The sequence below is a fragment of the Chanodichthys erythropterus genome, chromosome 17 (genome assembly GCF_024489055.1).
Source record: "Chanodichthys erythropterus isolate Z2021 chromosome 17, ASM2448905v1, whole genome shotgun sequence".
Taxonomy (NCBI): domain Eukaryota; kingdom Metazoa; phylum Chordata; class Actinopteri; order Cypriniformes; family Xenocyprididae; genus Chanodichthys; species Chanodichthys erythropterus.
In genome coordinates this window covers 3,677,026-3,698,918 of record NC_090237.1, presented here as the reverse complement: position 1 = coordinate 3,698,918, position 21,893 = coordinate 3,677,026, and the positions used below count along the sequence as shown (strand labels likewise).

General features: G+C 33.8%; 1 pseudogene; it reads left to right on the top strand.

The window, feature by feature from the left end:
• Window positions 1-457: 457 nt before the first annotated feature.
• Window positions 458-19,745, top strand: LOC137005178 (zinc finger protein 850-like; annotated as a pseudogene).
• The last annotated feature ends 2,148 nt before the right edge of the window (window positions 19,746-21,893 follow it).

Below are 21,893 nucleotides of genomic sequence, written 5' to 3'. Positions count from 1 at the left end.
CATTTATCCTTCAGCTAAAAGAGAGTAAACCTGAAGTTATTAAATTAATTATTAATAACTGTTAATACATTTATGTGTAAATAAAGTGCAGGTATGTTTGACAATATAAGAAAAGAAAATCACTATCTCTAACAAATATATATAACTGTTATATTGGCTGGCTATAATTTAAATGTAAATGGATATACTGTTGATGTAATTTTATTTTATATATATATATATTTTTTTTTTTTTTTGCGTGAATGTGAATTTTTCATAAGTGAGACACGTAAAGAAATCGACTATTGTGAATGTGATGCAACCCTTTATTGTGTACATTACGTTCTCTTTATCGGTTTGATTTAAAATTGACTATCCATCCTACCAAATTAAGATCCAGGTTAAATAGTTTCAAAGGTGATGAACCTGTAGTATGTTTCAGCCTGTTGACACCATGTGTTTAATGTTTTCAAGAAGGACAAACTCCAGGTGTATCAGCTGAAATCTGTGTGCCTGTTAAAGATGGACTTTATTAAAGAGGAGGAAGACGTGAGTGATCCAGAACCATCCAGAATAAAAGATGAAGAAACTGAGGAACAAATAGGTTGGTGTCCATTCTTAATTCTTCATTGTTGACTGCTTTGGTAGATGTAAATTAATAAGCAGTATATGCAGTGGTAGCTCCAATTTTTTTGGGGGGTGCTAAGGTGGGGACTTAACAGTTCACAGTGGGTGCCAAGAATTTTTTTTAAAGTGCATCTATAACTTCAATATTCTGCCTTTATTGCATTTTTCATTTTACCTTAAAACTACCAGCCTGGTCTCATTGTTAATATGTAGGTATTATTTCGTAACTTTCAAAGACACAAAACACATTTTTATACGTTTGGATAGGTGCAAAAATGTACAAAATTGACATATTGGCAGCATTTAAACGTAGCATTATTACATTTTTACAGCGGGGAAAAAAAAGTATTCCTTTCCTTAAGATATGTATAATTTTCCTTTTTATCATTTTATAGATAAATGTAATATCCCTAAACACTACCCCTAACCAAAACAAACATTTTATACAGAAAATTAAAATAATAAAACATAATGGACAGAAATATATAGAAAAATTATGATTTTAGTAACAATATAGCATTAAAACGATATTTTGAGCTGCTAATCCTACACCTATTCCTAAACCGGCCCATAACCATTTCTTAAAACTATGCAGGGCTCAATGCTAAGATTTTTTTCTACTGGCCAGTGGGCCAATGGTTCAAATTTTTTTGCCCCGCCAAAATTGTCACTAACCCCACAATAAAAAAAATAATAAAGTAAAAGAAAAGAAAATGAGCCTATAAATAAGCCTAGTTATCATTTTCATTATTTTTGATATTGATAGGGGGTTATGATACCAAAAGTAACTAGATTAACTTAAATTTTAAATATTGTTAGACAAGTAAACAGTAAGTAATAAATTAGGAACAAATAATAAAATTACAAGTAATACCACAAATAAAAACAACAGAATAAACAAGTGAAAAAAATGCTTTTTTTTTTTCTTTTTTTTTTTAAACAGGAGATTTTCAGGAGCAGAAATTGTAATCTAATGTATAGTTAACTATATAACTATAGACTATACTATAATTATAACTATCAGTTGAGTCAAAAGCAGGTAGCAATGCATAAATAATGTTTTGAAATGTTGAAAATATAAAACATTAAATACTGTTATTTGAAATTTATAAAATGAAAAGGTACTTTAAATGTGAAAATAAACCCTCCAGGAGGTGGCAGCAAGTCACTGTTAATGAGTGAGTCATTGGGATTCAACAGATTCATTCAATCGGCTGATTCATTCAGTGTAGCTCAGAGACGCACAACAATTCAGTACACGTTGTTTGGGACTGTTTTTGATGGTGAAACAGAGCAAAGCAAGCTATTTGGGGTCTAAAATTTAAGTCACTTAATATAAACTGGCATGAAAAATGGGATAAATCAGACCGTGAAAGCGTTACACTCTACATATGCACACACACTAGGTCTAACCTACTAAACCACGTCAAGTATGCGTGCCGTGCACTCAGTGGGTGTGTTTTTGTTTAGTTTTTGTAGTGAGGGACAATGTCAGAACAATTACTAAATCTATATTATATAATATATATATAATAGATGATATATAATACACACCCTACAGCACTGGCCTGATCTAGCAAGTGACAGTTCCTTCAACTGTCACAAACATTGGTCACATTGGCCCCGGACCATCAGGCAGTCCTTATTGTCGAGGCCTGTATGTACTGTTATAAATAAAAGAACTGCAGACAAACAAGCATAATCATAATTTATTTATTGCGATAAATTGGTACCAAAAGTAGTTGAAATGATGAGTTCCAGTCGCAGTCCTCTCTGACGTTAACAGTATTTTTATGGGGTACAGTGCAGAATTTAAGTTATTAATCCATTAAAATATGAATTCGCTTTACCCGTGAAGGCACGCACTCATTTCAAATGTCAATCCACTGAAAACATGGTATGTCGCAATCTGTGACGAAGCAGGTGAGAACCAATGAGCGTTCAATATCAGTGCTGTAATCTGTGTCGTAACGCTTCTTGAGGGTGCAACTTAAAAAAAAATCGCTGGATAAAGGGCTGAATTTGGATCTGTTCCTTACAAACGTATGGATTCTAAAGATTTGGAGTACAGTGAAGAAATAAAATTGATGTAATTTGTAGGGCTGGATCAAAAATTTCTCGATTGTAATTGATTCTCATTTTTACGAATCAATATTGATTTTTAAATCCAAAGAATTGATTAGTCTAGTCTGTTTTCAGTTGATGAATGAACAGAATATGTAGCGCCTCCCATCCAATAAATCGCAATAATCTTTGTGCTTTGTTACTTTTGATATGAAGCAAAGTCTCAGATTTCAAATGACGTCCCTCTTATTATGAGATTCAGCCGTTTTGGCGCTGTTTAATGTGAAATGAGAGATCGCTTTTAGCGCCTCAAAGAGAAGCAACAGCACGGAGCACATGTTAACATCCTCTCCTCTGCTTTAATACCACTTACAGCGCGAAGTAAACATACATGAACATCTGAAGGTATGCTAAAATATTTTATCATCTAAAATATACAGTACAACTTACCGAAATCCGCCAATGTCTGTCTTGTGTTTCAACCTCGGAAAGTCGTCAATAAAACAGCTTGTAAACAATGTCACGTAACGTAACATTCACCTCAGACAAACATAATCAGTGACCATAAACTCATAAGTCAGCTAGAAAAGTGCTCTAGAAAGCAAAATTCTGATAAATATAGATATGCACTGTTACATATTCATTATAATTTTTAATGTTCATTATTTAATGCATGTTTGAATAAATCATTCATGACAGCCGCAATTTAAAGGTGCCCTTGATTAAAAAATTGAATTTACCTTGGCATAGTTGAATAACAAGAGTTCAGTACATGGAAATGACACACAGTGAGTCTCAAACACCATTGTTTCCTCCTTCTTATTTAAATCTCCTTTGTTTAAACGACCTCCGAAGAACAGGCAAATCTCAACATAACACCGACTGTTACGTTACAGTCGGGGTGTTCGCCCCCAATATTTTCATAATGCCAGCCCATGATGTTCCCAACATTATCAAAGGCATTAGACAAGGGCAGCCAGTTAACATCTGGATCTGCACACAGCCGAATCATCAGACTAGGTAAGCAAGAACAACAGCGAAAAATGGCAGATGGAGCAATAATAACTGACATTATCCATGAGAGCATGATATTTTTACTGAGATTAAATTGTCTTTCTAAAAGTTTCGTTAGCATGTTGCTAATGTACTGTTAAATGAGGTTAAAGTTACCATCGTTTTTTACTGTATTCACGGAGACAAGAGCCATCGTTATTTTCATTTTTAAACACTTAGAGTCTGTATAATGCATAAACACAACTTCATTCTTTATAAATCTCTCCAACAGTGTAGCATTAGCCGTTAGCCACTGAGCACAGCCTCAAATTCATTTAGAATAAAACTTTAACATCCAAATAAATACTTTACTCACATAATTCGAAGCATGCATGAAGCATGCATGACGAACATCTTGTAAAGATCCATTTGAGGGTTATATTAGCTGTGTGAACTTTGTAAATGTGCTGTAATATAGTCGACAGCTCATGTGGCAAGGAGCACACGATTTAAGGGGGCGGCGCCGAGTGTAAATCAGTGCATAGTTAATGATGCCCCAAAATAGGCAGTTAAAAAAATTAATTAAAAAAAATCTATAGGGTATTTTAAGCTGAAACTTCACAGATACATTCAGGAGACACCTTAGACTTATATTACATCTTGTGAAAGAACGTTCTTGGGCACCTTTAAATGTTTATATTTCAAAAAACAAATTGGAGTAGAAATATGATTTTGTAATTCTAAACTTTATTTATAATAAAAACGTCATTGAGTGTAATTTAAGTGTTTGTATATAAATAAGTTAATTTAACCTTCAGTATTATTATAGTAGTACCAACTGACTTAAATGTGTAGTTTACAGCATTAGTTGAGAGATTTTTTTTCCTCTAGAAAATTTGCCATGTGCAGTGTGAAACCCACTCCTTTACATAATCACCAGACGATCTCTTCTTGATGAACTGCTGATTAACAGATGAACTGATAAAGCCGCAAGATGCGTTAATTTATATAACAATAGTTGGCGGTAATGGACTGTTTTAGTTTGTGATCTGAAGACGCTGTGCTGCTTTATGAATGAATTAGGCTCATCAGAACGCAAAACGGAATGTAGCTTGTAGCTTTTGGTCGCGCTAAACCGCTACTTGTTGGAAAATGTAGTTAACTACTGGAAAAGCTACACTGTTTTAAAAGTAGCTGAACTACATACAAGCTACTGAAAAATGTAGTTAAACTAGTAGCGCTGCTACATGTAGTTAACTACTCCCCAATACTGGTATTGACGTCTTTCCGTGTTTGAAACAACATTTCTTCTGATGTTCATTCGTTTTTATTTGATGCTATAAATGAACTAGTAGGAAGAGATGATCGGTTTAAGAGCCTCTTGATCTGAGGCACCACAGCAATCTGTCATGACACATTAAAAAAAAACACAAATTGGTTTTTATTGTTCAAATTTCTTTAAAAAAACTACACAGTTTGAAAGCTGGGACTTTGTTTAATAAGTAACCTGCTCTGTCTTGTCTGTCGACGTGTTGTCAGTGTCCTCTTTGCTCCGTGATGTATTTTTCACTCTGCGTGGCGTGACAGCGCTACGGCTTGTTGGACAAAGCAACAGTAACTAAGGGGGGAGTGTCTTTGCAAAGGGCCAATTACAGAAATATTGTTCATTTTAAAGTGTAGTCTTGATTAACATTATGTAATCCTCCAAAACGAGTTTGCAGCACAAGTCACGAACAGATGTTATTTCATGTTAAATAGATGAGTAAACTGCGTTTAATAAATGTGACATTAATTAATAAACATTAATGCCTCAATTTTTATATTAATGGGAATTCGTACAGTGGTTCTGCCTTGATATTATAAAAGGACAAAAATACTTTACAATATCTATGGGCGATTTCAATTTCATTCGAATCAGTGGTTCGAAGCACCAAAGTCACGTGATTTCAGCAGTTTGATACACGCTCCGAACCACTGATTCAAAACAAAAGCTTTGAAGCTTAATGAATCATTGTTTTGATATAATAACAATAACACTGGTAACACTTTACAATACGGTTCATTTGTTAAACATTAGTTAATGGATTAACTAACATGAACTAACAATGAGCAATACATTTGTTACTGTATTTACTAATCTTCGTTAGTGTTAGTTAATGAGAATACAGTTGTTCATTCTTTGTTCATGTTAGTTCACAGTGCATTAACTAATGTTAACAAGCTTTTAATAATGTATTAGTAAATGTTGAAATTAACATTAACAAAGATTAATAAATGCTGTATAAGTGCAGTTCATTATTAGTTCATGTTAACTAATGAACCGTATTGTAAAGTGTTACCATAACACTCAATAACACTCCCTTTTTCAATGCCCAGAAAGCTACTAATAACATTTAAATCAGCTCATGTGACTACAGTGGTTCAACCTTTAATATTATAAATGGATGAGAATTCAACAATATCTAGTGATGGGCGATTTCAAAACACTGCTTCATGAAGCTTAAAAGCTTTACGAATGTTTTGTTTTGTTTTCGTTACATCAAAAGTGTTTTGAAACTCTTCTCTCTGAGGTAAATTCATCCAGTATCATTCCTCACCACAAAAGCAATTAAAAGTACATAAATCTGACTAAACTTGATGCATTTTTTTCTTGAGTTGATGAAAGCGGGCGGCGTTGACTGTTTAACATCAGGGGTGTTAAACTCATTTTAGGTTGTGAGCCGGAAGAGAAAAAATTTAATGTGAGGGTTGTAACCAACCCCTGAGATGTAATGTAGGACTATTCAAGTTATATATGTCAAGCCAAAACTAATTTAAAAAATGATCTTATATTTATTAGAAATGTAAAATTAATTTAAAGTGAATCTGAAGCCTACCTTTCTCATTCGGCACAAATCCAACTGTTTCTATTTTTTTTTCGACGTATACTAAACTATTATTTAAGCTTTGTACTTTACTCACATTATCATCATTATATATAGTTTTATTGTTTTCTCTGTTCACAGAAGCGCTGCATGTGTGATGTTTCAAACCACACAACAAGCTGCTTATTACTTTACATTCATTTTTTACTTAAATGTTGTGAAAGTGGCACTGAGATTAAAAAACAGGAAAATCATTAGGATTGCACCGGTGCTGGCCAAGCACCACAGTATTTGGATGCTAAATGATAGATGTATCTAAATGATCATAACCTTGTATATTAAATCAGGGTTCACTTGAATTGATTCTAACTTGATGTGTATTTTAGACCAGGTGGAAGTGAAACAGCAAAGAGAAGAACTAAATGAAGTGGAGGAGGAACATCATAACTTTAAAACTCAAAGAACAAACACCAAAACACTGCACACCTGCCCTCAGTGTGGAAAGAATTTCACGGAAAAAGCAAACCTTAAAACACACTTAAGAATTCACACTGGAGAGAAACCGTATACATGCACTCAGTGTGGAAAGAGTTTCCAATATATAGGAACTCTTAAAACACACTTAAGAATTCACACTGGAGAGAATCTGTATACATGCACTCAGTGTGGGAAGTGTTTCACAAATAAAGTACACCTTAAAGCGCACTTAAAGTTTCACACTGGAGAGAATCTGTATACATGCACTCAGTGTGGAAATAGTTTCAGAACAAAAGAGTACCTTAGAAAACACTTAAGAATTCACACTGGAGGAAATCGGTATACATGCATTCAGTGTGGGAATAGTTTCACACAAAAAGGACACCTTAAAACACACTTAAGAATTCACACTGGAGAAAAACCGTTTACATGCACTCAGTGTGGGAAGAGTTTCCGATATAAACGAACCCTTAAAGCACACTTAATAATTCACACTGAAAAGAAACCGTATACATGCACACAGTGTGGAAAGAGTTTCCGATACGAAAGAAACCTTAAAACACACATAAGATTTCACAAAGGAGACAAACCTTATACATGCACTCAGTGTGGGAAGAGTTACACAGTAAAAGGAACCCTTACAACACACCTAAGAATTCACAATGGAGACAAACCATATAATTGTGATCATTGTGGAAAAAAGTTTATTTCTTCATCACATCTAAATCAACACTTGAGGGTTCATTCAGATGAGAGGCCTTATGTGTGTTCTCTCTGTGGAAAGAGTTTTTCATGGCGGACAACTTTTAAACTGCACCAAAAAACACACAATGAAGTCAGAGATTATATGTGCTTTGACTGTGGCAAGAGCTTTACTACAGCTGAGCATCTGAAACAGCACCAAATAATTCATACTGGAGAAAGACCTTACAAGTGCTCATATTGTGACAAGAGTTTTACTCAGCCTGGAAACCTGAAATCACACGAGCGACTTCATACTGGAGAGAAGCCGTACCACTGTACTCGGTGTGAGAAGAGTTTCAAATATTTGACTGATCTTAATTATCATCTGCGCTCTCACTCTGGAGAAAAACCATTCGAGTGTGATCAGTGTGGAAAAAGGTTCAAATCACCGTCACATCTAAAAGATCACCTGAAAGTTCATTCAGATGAGAGGCCTTATGTGTGTTCTCTCTGTGGAAAGAGTTTTTCATGGCTGCAGAGTTTTAAACAGCACCAGAAAACACATAATGAAGTGAAAGATCATGTGTGTTTGGAGTGTGGAAAGAGCTTTAGTAGACCTAACTGTCTGAAACAGCACCAAAGAATTCATACTGGAGAAAGACCTTACAAGTGCTCATATTGTGAAAAGAGTTTTGCTCAGTCTGGGACTCTAAAAAAGCATGAGCGAGTTCATACTGGAGAGAAGCCGTACCACTGTGCTCTGTGTGGAGAGAGTTTCACCCAATCCAATAATCTAAGGACTCATATTAAGAAGCATTGTTCTGTGTCACAGATCCAAAACTTTGAGGTAAATCTTGTGAGAATCACATAAAGAAAATGTGTAGTTAGTTAATAAACTAGTGTTGCTGTGAAATGCCACAAGATTTGTGCTTAATATGTTGGAGAACAAGAAAATTGAGTTCTTTGAATGTTTACTTTAAGAAATACTAACATTAAAATGACTGGAAACAAATGTAAGAAAAACAACAATCAGTTATTAGGCTACATATGAAACAATTTCCTCAATTGTTCCTCTAAGCCTTTAGATTTAATATGGAGTTGTTGTTTTTTTGTTTGTTTTGTTTTTTACTGTTGTTTAGTTACTTAACCTGTTATTTCATAAACAGATTTATTGAAAAGTCTACACATTTCTCTGCAACATAAAAGTTGTCTATAAGCTCTGTACAATAACAACAAATAAAATTTCCATTTTCACTGACAATGTGATTTAGTGAGCAAAAGTTATCCACAGATAAATTGAGATTCAGATAAAGCAAATGTATTGTGAAATAAACTTGTTTTCTGTGACATTTGTTTTGTGAAAGTTGTTTTTGAGTTGTAACTGACCATTTAGCTGTCACTTTCATTTCAATATATACATTAAAGTGTAATTTATATATATATATATATATAAAATATGAGTTTGGTTCCAAAACGCAATAACTCCATTTTGATTAATTTGAGTAAAAATGTGTTTTCTTTACCAAGAAAGTGGCAAGATGAAAACCACTATTTTCTGTTTCAAACTTTCACATAGCATCTTTTGGTTATAAAAACATTAAAATTCAAATCTACATTTTAATTTTAAAAGGTTTATTATAAAAATGTTTTTTGTTTTTTTCCATCCAAAATGCAATTAATCCATCAATATAAAATGTATTTGTCATATTGAAAATACAGAGCAAAATAAGTTAATTCACATATATGACAGCCTCTGAACTTTGTAAATACTAATCTTCTATACAGTTATTTTACTAAAAATATTCAGCCGTCGCTCCTAAAATGAATTCAATGAGTCATCTTGTTAATTTTCTATTAATAAATGTGTAAAGTTGCTTATAATGGAAATACTCAAAGTAGGCTAACTATGGTTGATTGTTTGGATTCCACAACTGGTAAAATAAAACATATAAGACAATACAACATTTACTGTAGCAGCCATACAATTTGCTGGTGACTTCATTTAAAAAAAAAAAAAAAACTGTTCTATTGCGCTTCTGATTTGGCAGTGAAATTCGCAGATTTTGTGTGCGTAAGATGTGAAGGATTCAATGGTCCAGTTAGTATATTCACCCCATAATGGCGGCCACGCTACCGAAGTGCCATCTAGTGGCTGTTAGCAAAAAAAGTATTGAAGTGTCGCCTCTCTGGATTAGTTGAGAGGATATATCACATTCTGTAGAGAAAGGCGACTGGCGTTTATCACGTTTTGGAATGGCAGGAACAGATTGTAAAACAGATTTCAATGGTTTGTCTCAGAAAGATAAATGTAATGAAATGGGAAATGTATAGTGGAATGAGACAAGGCTGCTTTTCAGCAGTTCGGTCTAGGCCTCGCTCGACAGAACTTACCAATGACTTTATCAATGAACAACATGATTGAACAAAGCTTCATTTGGTCCAAAAGATCAATTTCCTGACAGGAAACACCTAGCCTTAACAGAAGTGATGACGTGACTTCTTTTAACAAAGGACTCTGTCTAAAGGACTTCTTAGCTCATCAGCAATAAACTAATCAGAACCCATCGCGTGGATCTGATCACATTAAATCTATTGATTGTCTCACAAAACCCTCTTGTATTATCGGACGGAACAGGAAAACACCCATCAACGGATTTAAAGACAAATCTGTCCTATCAATACCTCCCTTGTATTGAGCAATCCATCGTGACCCCGTCACTCGTGACTCCGGTCAAAGTTTATATGCTTAAGGACTCAGTCTTGAATCTCAAAAGGGTCAATTGTTTATCTGTTAAAATATTAACTATATCTAGAATGACGCATGATATGATGGGATTACTAATATGTTGGAGTCAATGCATTATATGTTTGTATTCCTGTATGCATCTTCTTTCTCTTATAATCATTGTTTTAATTAGGTCAGTCTAGTAATATGTGTGTAAGAAGTGTGTCATGTTTGAGCTCTAAATACAGAGTTTATAATTCTCTGTAATTCTGTGTGAATGAAACATTGAAATTCAGTACCAGGAAAATATTAAGAAACTTTATAAAGTTGTTAATAAAACAGGAGAATGTTCTGCAGATATCACGCGATGTGATCAATAGACAATAGACGAGGCATGTCTAATCTCCGTAGCAACGTCTCATTGGAGGATCGCATCTGAAGGATGGAGCCAAAATGGCTCCTTTAAAACCAGCCTGGTCTCATTGTTAATACGTAGTTATTAATACGTAACTTTAAAAGACACAAAACGTACATATTTGTACGTCTTGAATGGTGCTAAAACGTACAAATACTGACGTAATTATGGCACCAAAACGTAAACATACTTACGTTTTTACTGCGAATAAAACGTAAAATATTTACGAATCTTTCATGTCATAAAAATATATGTATAAAATATATATAAATGTTCCCTTTTTAACATTTTTAGATGAATGTAATATCCCTAAACCCCACCCCGAACCTAAACCTACCCATTTTATACATAATGTTAAAAGAATAAATCATAATGGACAGAAATGTGTAGGAAAATGAAAATTTAGTAAAAATATGACATTAAAACGATATTTTGAGCCACTTATCCTACACCTACCCCTAAACCTACCCATAACAATTTCTTAAAACTACATAACGTTACTGTTAATAAATGAAAAACAGACAAACAAGCGTAACGTTAATCACAATCATTTATTTTTTGCAAATATGTGAAAAGTGGTACCAAAAGTTAAAATGATGATGAGTTCCAGTCGCAGTCCTCTCTGGCTGTAATGTAATAGTTTTTATAGGGTACAGAGCAGAATATAATTTATTAATCCGTGAAATTATGAATCTGTCTTCTCTCCGTGAAGGCGCGCACTCATTTCAAATGTCAATCCACTGAAACACGGCATATCGCAATCTGCGACGAAGCAGGTGAGAACCAATGAGCGTTCGATATCAGTGGCGTAAACCATGTCGTAACGCTTCTCGAGGGTGGCGCAGGCGCACTGGCGCTATTTTTTAAATTTGAATCATAACGTGCGCGGGCTTTGACTGTGACGGTCGCTGTTGCTGAGAATGAAGGTGAAGATCGACAGATAAAGGGCTGAATTTGAATCTGTTCCTCGCAAACATATGGATTCTAAAGATATGGAGTACAGCAAACAAATAAAATGGGTGTGATTTGTTAATTTATGTTGTGCTTTGGTGTATCTTATGGTTGTATTGTCAGTCACTGCATAGGAAAAAAATCTCACAGCAAAATATTACAAAACGATTATAGAAATGTTATTCATTTTAAGGTTTCAAAGTGTAGTCTCGTTTAACATTATGTAACGTTAATGACAATTGAACACAACATATTTGAATCATTAAAGCCACGATTTTAATATTAATACATGGTAATTCATATACATTCACACTTTACGTTAGATGTTTTACGTTTTTTAAGCTGCTAATACGTAAGTATTTGTACGCTTTAGTGCTATAAATACGTCAATGTTGTACGTTTTTGTGTGTATGAAAACGTTAGTAAATGTACGTGTGGTAGAACCACACTTCACGTAAAAATACACACGTATTCTCATGAGATCACGTTGTTAAAACTATGCTGTCCGAACAAGCTAATGTCAGAAATCGGTCAGAAGTCGGACTGAAGCACAGTCGTTGAAGCCCGGTAGCCGAAGCACCGCTACTTTGACCACGGCGGAAAAGTCGCATGGGTCATTGAGAACTGATTGACCGGGGATTGACCTGATTTTCCATCTAACAGTCGCCGACGTCATCCACGAGCTGCGCCGCTGATCATTCAACAGCCGTCACATCCAGACTCCAAAACACTCTGTGAAATATCCGACCAAAGTCTCCCAAAAAGAGAGCCGCTCAAGCCAGACGCTCAGAACAGTTGCACCAGCCAGCAACATCCTTCAAAGCTTCCGCGCAACCCACAGGGCTTTCCCGAGAAGACGTCACATGAAAGACAGCCAATCCAGAACGGGACTCCACTGTACACGAGTCACGGAACAACCCGATTACCTCAGCTGTCAGAGCAAACGCAGGTACAAGCAAACTTCTCTCTCTCTTGCTGGAAACTGTTGAAACTCCTTTAACCTAAAGAATCAAGCCAAAGCTCTGCTTTTGTGATTTTCCTCAGGTTATGAGTTAAGTTAGCACTGAACTTGGGACTTTTCATAACTCATATCAACTCCGCGAATGTGTGTGCATGTATGTATGTGTGTGTGTGTGTGTTTAGCTTTAGTTTCCTGTAATCATTAGAAGTAGTCAATAAATCTTGTTTTGATTTTCACATATACGAGTTTTTTGTGCTGTGTCAAATTACTGCCTTAAACTTAAAAGATCAAGTTACCTCTTGCTTATAATAATATAATAATTACAATAATAAGAATAATAATCATAATAAAATATTGTTACTGTTGGCCACAGAATATTTTATCCAGAATTGGTAAAATACTCTAACCTCAATTTTCGCTGGACGAATAATTGACGAAGTGTTAAATATTAATTCTGAATCATTCACAGTGAATCATTTACAGTTGATTCAATTCTTATTCCCTGTAACAATTAAATTGAGCTAAAAAAAGACCTAAGGTCCGTACATCGGTTAATATGGTGTTACTGTTATTTTGGTCTTTTGTTTCATATTATACAAACAGCCATTGTATGTTGATATAGGGCCATATGCGGCTTGTATATAGACATAATAAATACATAGGCGCCTAATTTTATTTTATTTTTTTCTGGACAAAGTTTACATTTCTCAACTGATTTCAACAGTTTATGATCTGCGTGTAGTTAAAAAGATTATGTAATTATTTTTATTCTCGGTAGTTAGAAGTGTTAAAACTTGCGCTTGTCAATAGACTTGGTTTATTTCTCTTGGTTAATAATTGTGAAGATGTTCCTAATGTAATATAATTTAATGTACATGAAATGTGCACAATATTGTTTTTTTGTGAAAATAGCTTTTTCTGTTTTCTACACCATTTTAGCTTTTTTCTCTTGTGCCTTTAGCTTTTTTTCTCTTGAATCACATGTTAGGATGTCACAGGACAATTTTAAATTAATGTAAATTTGAATTTCGTATTTATCTGAAGCATTTATCCCAAAGCCCTTTTCATTTTTATAATTTATTTGTATTGTGTTGCCTCCTAACCTTATGCTTACAGTTTAACACACAAGTGTTTAATTATTCATAACACAATAATAAATGTTTTATATAAATTTTATAATGATTTATAGTGAAAAAAGACAAAAAAAAGGTCTTCATTTTAAATGGACAGCATTATATCTTGTCTGGCAACTTGAAAAATGTGTTTTATTGGTGCCAAGTGAAACATTTAATGATCTATGAGCATTTCACAGGAATACTGTCGGTCCACTCTAGTTATACAAACGAACTAAATGCATATATTTCAACTACAGTAAAGTATAAATGATATGAAATATAAGTGTAATATGAGGTCGGATGTAATAGTTCAATATACAGTATATGGCAGTTTTATTCTACAGAATATTATTATTATTAATAGCCTTTGAATACAATTGAGTATATTGACTATGAGAATAATATAGTAGTAATATAACTGAATAAAATAGCAAATAGTAAATATTTCATAAATAATATAGTCAAAATAAAAACAATAAAATAAAGAGTGAGTAGTGTATAGTATAATAAATATAATTGAAGTAAAGATACTCAGAATTATAAACATGTTTTCTTTATAAATAAATATTTTCCAACAACGTAAGTTTATAAGACTACATGTAAAACTATGTGAAAATGTATTTAATAGGCAACTCAATCAAGTGTTTAAAAACAACTAAAAGCCAGGTATACATAAAAATACTTTATTCTTTTAAGTATAAGTATAAGCGAAATGTACATTTTCTGTGAATGTAATTTTAAGTATATTTCTGAGAAGCACATAAAAAGTAGACTGAATATATATATATATATATATTTATTTTTATTTTAAAAGAATTATACTAATAGCACACTTGAATAAACTTATTTTTCGTAAGAAGTTTAAAGAAAATGTAAATAGGGTATGATGCTCTGGATTGGTCTGATTTGCTTCTCCAAAGATTGGATATGAGAGTGTCTGGAATTCCTTGAGGTGCTGGATGAGGTATCTGGACTGAATAGTTAAGTGGTGGTGACACTACCCTTTTCGTTTCATTACTTCCATTCATGTGCGATAAGGTTTGTGTTTCACTGTGTTTTCACATTTAAACTGATTCTAATTACTTAATATGTTAATTTAAGACCTCCAGGAAGTGAAAAGGCAAAGACAAGAACTGTGAAATTTTAAAGGTGGTGATGCTGTAGTTCGTTTCAGCCTGTTCACACCTATAAAATGTGGCAATTTACAGAAGATCTCAGACATCACCATAATCAATAAGGTGAAAACAGGGAACTTTTGTAGATTGAGGCCTTTCAGCAGCTCGATGGTCCATTTATTTCTGTCAAACTATCAGTTCTAATTAAACCAACCATTTAGGATTATCAGGTGTTGTGTGAGAGAGAATTCCATGAGAGATTGTCACTCTTGAGTTAAGCCCCAGATAAATTGCAAAAAAGAGAGAAGGAAACTAGAAAATTTTGAAAGTAGAAGATTCAACATCAAAACAAAGCTTTTGTTGAATTTGGACCATTTTTGACCATGAACTTGCCACTGTCATGGCCCACGGTTCAGAGTCTTCATTGAGGATTTTGAACAAATAAAAATGGTGGTACTGTCTGATGAAGATCCCTTAGAAGATGACAACAAGGATGACAATGATTTCAGCAACTATAATTTCATCTCCAATGTCAAGAATGAAAGACAAAGTTTCCCTCCTGAATGCAGAGGGAGTAAAAAATAATTATGTCCCATCTGAAAGACGGCAAAAACACGGAACAGCTTACAAATGACATGAAGACAGGTTGAATATCTGCAAAGACGCAAAAAAGTCAACGGAACGTCAAAAACTAAAGTTGAACTAAGTGAACTAAAATCAACTTTAGGAAAAAACGGACAGCTTCTGACTAGAGCCAATGGTGCAGAACGCACCAAAAAAACGAAGCCACACCATCGCTCAAAAACGGCCCGATGTTGCAGAAGACTGACCATCGTCTTGTTGTATCCTGGCCTTAAAGCGTCATGCCAGATCATAAAAGTATGTGCAATGTGTTATTTTGATTTTATGGTTTTATGTGCATTGTTTAATTCCTAATTTAAAATCTTTGGTTATATAGTAATGATATCGATATAGTATGATATAGTAATAATCAGCCTTGCCTGATCACAGTTCACACCTGCAGTGAAGCTCCTCCCACAACAATTCACCAATAAATACTGGGAATATTCACATCATCCTACAAGAGAAGGACAAACTCCAGGTGTAGCAGCTGAAATCTGTGTGACTGTGAAAGATGGAGTTTATTAAAGAGGAGATTGAAGACATGAGTGATCCAGAACCATCCAGAATAAAACATGAAGAAACTGAGGAACAAACAGGTTGGTGTCCATTCTTGATTCTTCATTGTTGACTGCTGAGGAGCACTATAATTATAACTAAATTTAATATAATCTGACATCTATTTGATTTTATTAACAAGGGAATGAGAGAACTTTTGGCACATTAAAGATCTGATACTAAAAAATGATCTCTGTTGTTTTCTGCTATTAAATCAGGATTCAGTTGAATTTTCAAATTTAACCTTGATCTGATTTTTATTTTAGACCACAATGAAGTAAAAGAGCAAAGAGACCAACTATATGAAGCTGAAGAGAAACATTGCAACATCAAAACTCAAAATAGTTTTTCCTTGAAGGAAAACTGTAAACAGCACCAGAAAACACATAATGAAGTGAGAGATCATGTGTGTTCAGAGTGTGGGAAAAGCTTTACTACATCTATTCATCTGAAACGACACCAAATAATTCATACTGGAGAAAGACCTTACAAGTGCTCATATTGTGACAAGAGTTTTTATTCACTTATTCACAGCTGGAAAATTGTAAACGACATCAGAAAACCCACACCGGTGAGAAAGATCATGTGTGTTTGGAGTGTGGAAAGAGCTTTGCTAGAGCTGACAATCTGAAACTGCACCAATTTATTCATACAGACAAACCTCACAAGTGCTAATCTTGTGACAAGAGTTTCACTCAGTTTCGACAACTACAATTGCATCAGCGAATTCATACTGGAGAGAAGTCGTACCACTGTACTCAGTGTACTCAATGCTATAGATGTTCAAAAAGTCTTCTCAAGCACATGAAGATATTTCACAAGTGGTCGCAGTGAGCAACATTTCATTCTTCAGATACATTCTATGGTGTGAGATGAACCAAATATGGTGTTACATCACAATAACATCTACTTTAACTTTGTGAATTTGGTGAAATGCTTGAAAAGTGTGGTGTTTGATGCTTCAGAAAATAATTCTTACAGTGTAAAAAATTATTTTTATATTTCCTACTCTGAAATAATAGCAACATCTACTTGAATAACATATATTTGTCATTTACTTATTTACTAATGTTTGCCATATGTTTTCTGGTTGTACTAGAGTTTTGTAGTTCAAAATGATAGAAGCTGTAAAATGTAAAACAATAAACAAACTGAACAAATTTATTTCAATATAAAATCACAAACTGAATGGCTGACATTTGTTTATGAATTATTTCAAGCCATTTAAATACATAATCTTGTATAGCAGCTGTCATTCACATGTTGACTACATTAAAAAGAGAATGACAGAACTAACATTTGGCAAATTAAAGAACTGATACTTGATCTCTTGTTTTCTGTTAGTAAATCTGTGTTCACTTTATTTTTCACATTTATCCTCAAACTGATTCTGACTACTTGTAATATGTTTATTTTATATGGAAGTGAAAGAGCAAAGACAAGAACTGTGAAATTTCAGAGTTGATGATGCTGTAGTTTGTTTCACTCTGTTGACACCAATATAATGAGCTTAATGTGCCAATTTACAGAATATCTCAGACATAATGAATGAGGTGAAAACAGAGAACTATTGGCTTTTCAGCAGCTCAGTCAAACATGATGACCCTGTTATTTTTGTCAACTATCGATACTAATTAAGTTAACCTTTTAGGATAATTAGGAGAGATTATTCAGTGTAAATGAAGTAGCAAGAGTTTGGTGTAAGAAATGCAGTTTCTAATCGTTTAATGCTACATTAAACTATTTAGTTTGACTCCAATAAAACATTAAAAATATAGAACATACTCATTATCTATTTAAAATAATCAATGACAAATTGAACAAGCAAAGATGACAATGGGAATGATGAGGGTGTAAATATGTAATATAGGCTACAAAAATAAATACGCAAATATAGCAAATCATGAGACATGAATTAGTCTGAAGCGCTTCTTACCACAAGAATACAACCGTGAGTTAAATGAGGAATTACACTTTATCGAGACACATAACGGACAATGCTGCATATCTGAGTCTAGATGTAATTTCAGTTAAAATGTGATTTGGATAAAAAGCTTATAAATGCACAAGTAATTTTAAACTTTTGATAAATACAGTAATGACTGGATGAACACTTGATTTTTTATGGCAGTCAATAATTGGACAAAAAACATAAATGATATTAAATTGAAGAAGGATCTTAAAATTAAGATATTTGAAGACTAAACTATAAAGTTCCAGAGGTTGACATCACACAATCTAAACGTCGCCATTTTGGCAGGCCATCGGGAGAGCACTATAGCGGCGGTACCGAAAAATTTCAACCAGACTGTTGTAATTTTACTATTTCAACATGATGGAAAGCTGCTGTGTGCCCAGATGCCAGAACAGGCGGGGGAAAGCAAAGGGAAAATAATTTTATTGTATTCAAAAGGATCCCGATAGATGACTGAAAATGTTCACTGCAATAAAACATGTTAACCAACACACCAATTTTGACAGATGGGATGTTAAATTCCTAATTTTAGATGTTCTTTTATATAGTAGGCCAATAATATACAGCCTTACTCAGTACAGCAATACAGAATTTCAGAGTAATTAAAGTAGTTGAGTACAGATTCAGTAACTTATTTTGATTTTCCCCAGATCTGGTCCTGTGGGTGTCAGTATCACACAGTGATCACAGTTCACACCTGCAGTGAAGCTCATCCCACAACAATTCACCAATAAATACTGGGAATATTCACATCGTCCTACAAGAGAAGGACAAACTCCAGCTGAAATCTGTGTGAAGATGGAGTTTATTAAAGAGGAGACTGAAGACATGAGTGATCCAGAACAATCCAGAGTAAAACATGGAGAAACTGAAGAACAAACAGGTTGGTGTCCATTCTTGATTCTTCATTGTTGACTGCTGAGAAACTTTAAGGTATCAAAGCTTCAGTTCAACAGATCTATAAATGATGAGCACTATAATTATAACAGAAAAACTCTAGAAACACCAAATAATTCATACTGGAGAAAGACCTTACAAGTGCTCATATTGTGACAAGAGTTTCACTCAGTCTGGAAACCTGAAATCACACGAGCAAATTCACACTGGAGTGAAGCCGCACCACTGTACTCAGTGTGAGAAGAGTTTCAGATGTAATTCTGAGCTCAAGTCTCATCTGCATGTTCACTTTGGAGAAAAATCATATAACTGTGATCAGTGTGGTAAAGATTATACTTCATCAAATCTAAAAAAACACAAGAAAATTCATACAAACCAAAAGCCTTATGCATGTTCCTTTTGTGGAGAGACATTTTCACGGCAGGATCACTGTAAAAAGCACCAGAAAACACACATCGGTGAGAAAGATCATGTGTGTTCTGACTGTGGAAAGAGCTTTATTAGAGCTGACACTCTGAAACAACATCAAAGAATTCATACTGGAGAAAAACCTTACAAGTGCTCATATTGTGACAAGAGTTTCAGTCAGTCTGGAAACCTTAAATCACATGAGCTAACTCATACTGGAGAGAAGCCGTACTGCTGCCCTCCATGTGAGAAGAGTTTTAGATATTCAAATGGCCTTCTCAAGCACATGAAGAAATATCATAAGTCATCACAATGAGCAACATTTCAATTTCAAGTCAAATATGAGATGAACAAAATATGGTGTTGCTCTCAAAAACACAATATAATCTAGTTTAACTGTGAATTTGGTTAAATGCTTCGAAAAGTGTGGTGTTTAAAATTACAGTGTCAATAATTATATCTTTCCTACAGGGTAATAATTGCTAAATTAATGAGACATATTCAAATTTATGTTTACTATATTGTTTCCTGATTGTGCAAGAGTCATTTGCTTTAGTTAGAAAATAATGAAGCTGTAAAATGTAAAACAATGAACAAACTGAAAAACATAGTTGTTTCTTTATTTACAGATGGTTTAAAACCATTAAAACTGCTGCAGTGAGTTGTGTAGGACTGGAAAATGCCGGGCCGTCTGGTTGAGAAATGAACTCTTGAACTGACAAAGGACGTTTCTTGAAATTAACATCTGAACTCTTTATTGCAAAATTAGCATCCAGACCCGAGATGCAAACACAAAGTAAATCTGTCCCTTTACCCCCTTCTTCCCCAATTTTGTTTCTCCACAAGCATTTGAAATTCAGCCAAGAATCTATAGGGTTTAATATGATATTATTAAAATATTTTAATTTAAACCAGACGGTAATAAGGTTTTAAAAGTTTAGAGATATTTTGCTTTCTATGTGGGTGTGACCCCTTTCACGCAAATGGATTTCTGTCCCCAAAAAGGTGTAAACTACTCAGTCTGGGACTCTGATTAATGCAAATACCCTTTGTAAACTCGTGTTTCCATTTCAAAGAAGTTTCTGTCTTAGTCTGAGTATTTAAAGAGATGCTGCAGGAGGCTCAAGGCTTCTATTGTCAGATCAGCTCACATTGTTGAGTGATCTTTTACTCTATTTCTGAGCATTTGATGTTAAGCATTGATCATCCTTGAATTGGTTATGTAATTGGCATGAGACATTTACCTGACTAATAAATTGTTACATTTGGTTTTATTCTGACTTACTCTGAAATTATTGACTCGGGCCTAGATTAAGTGAAGCAAATCTGCGTCCATGCAGCTGTCACAGATAAAGTTGTATTTTTTTTTTTATAACAATTTTAAGTTATTTACTTTTGTGCAATAGTATATTGTGTATTACAAATGTTGTGTAATATATTATGAATTAATATTTTGAGAATTGCAATAATTTGGTAATAGCGACACCTACAAGTGAACGTTGTGTAATGTTAGAACCAGTCATGTGATCTAGCTGTGTGAATATCACAACCATGAGAAGATGTAAGAGGTGTTTGATCGAGACGAATATTTGTTTGGAAAAAAATGTCTCCTGGATTTTTGATTAGAAGGTGCACACGGTATGTTTGTTTATTTTTTGGATTTCATCTGTTAATTCTCAAGTTAATGTGCTTGTAAACTGTGATATGGACAGAAATACACTCACACATGATGCAGCTATGTGTAATTTTGTTTGTTTCAGTTTTTCACTGTGTCATGACGTAAAGATGTGAAATATCGAATGATATCCAAAGGGTGTCACATTGTTCAAATGGTGTCAAAATGAGGCCAAGATTGCGTAATGCTGACTTTTGCAAAGGAGCCATTACAGTTAGAGCTTACTAGATCTCCCGAAAGAGCAGTGGTTCAAAAACTTTTTAGAGTGGAGTACCCCCTGAGGAAGTACTGATAAATACCTTTACAATATTAATAATATTTTAAATGAAAGAAGTTAAATAGAGAAATATGCATAAGAACAAATAAAGTTAACTTTACATTGACAATGTACTTTTCTACAGATCCAGTACTTTAAATAAACCGTGAGATTCCGATAAAGCAAATGTATAGTGAAATAAACGTATAAAATAAAAGTAAAAAATAAAACTCATTTTAATGCAATATTAAAATTTTAACTTTTTCTAGACATTTAACAAGTTTAATTTCTCATTATTATGATTATGACCCAAATCCTCTTCCATAGTTCTGTGACATCAATTTTGTGCAAGTTGTTTTTAGTTGTAACTTTCTAACTTGTCATTTAGCTGTCATTTCAATATTAAGATTTTTTTCATAGATTTTTCATAATTTTTTTTCATAAGTTCAAGTTCACTTTAGGTTTGTGAAAAAATATTTTTATATTTTTGACTTGACAAATTGCCATCCATAAGCTCTGAATAATAATTGTGC